Below are 315 nucleotides of genomic sequence, written 5' to 3'. Positions count from 1 at the left end.
ATTAATTTCTTCTTTGAATCACAAAAAATATTTATTGAAGAATATCCTGGCTGCTTTTTTAAATATGATGAAAGTGAATGACAACAACCAGCATAAATGTATAAAAGTGATCCATATGAATCATACCAAACGTTCCAACTCATCTGAAGCCAAATTATAGATTTGTGTGATAAAATAGACTGAAATTGAAGACATTAACCCTTCTTGGTGCGTTCATGAAAGAAGCATTGTCTAATTTGTTTAAGAATCATCAGAGATCTTTTTGAATTACTCCGTTGATCCAGTTCACAAAACCAGTTTTTAAAGTTAAAGAAA

Source organism: Sinocyclocheilus anshuiensis, unplaced genomic scaffold (genome assembly GCF_001515605.1).
Source record: "Sinocyclocheilus anshuiensis isolate Anshui unplaced genomic scaffold, SAMN03320099.WGS_v1.1 scaffold729, whole genome shotgun sequence".
Classification (NCBI taxonomy): Eukaryota; Metazoa; Chordata; class Actinopteri; order Cypriniformes; family Cyprinidae; genus Sinocyclocheilus; species Sinocyclocheilus anshuiensis.
This window is presented reverse-complemented; position numbering follows the sequence as displayed.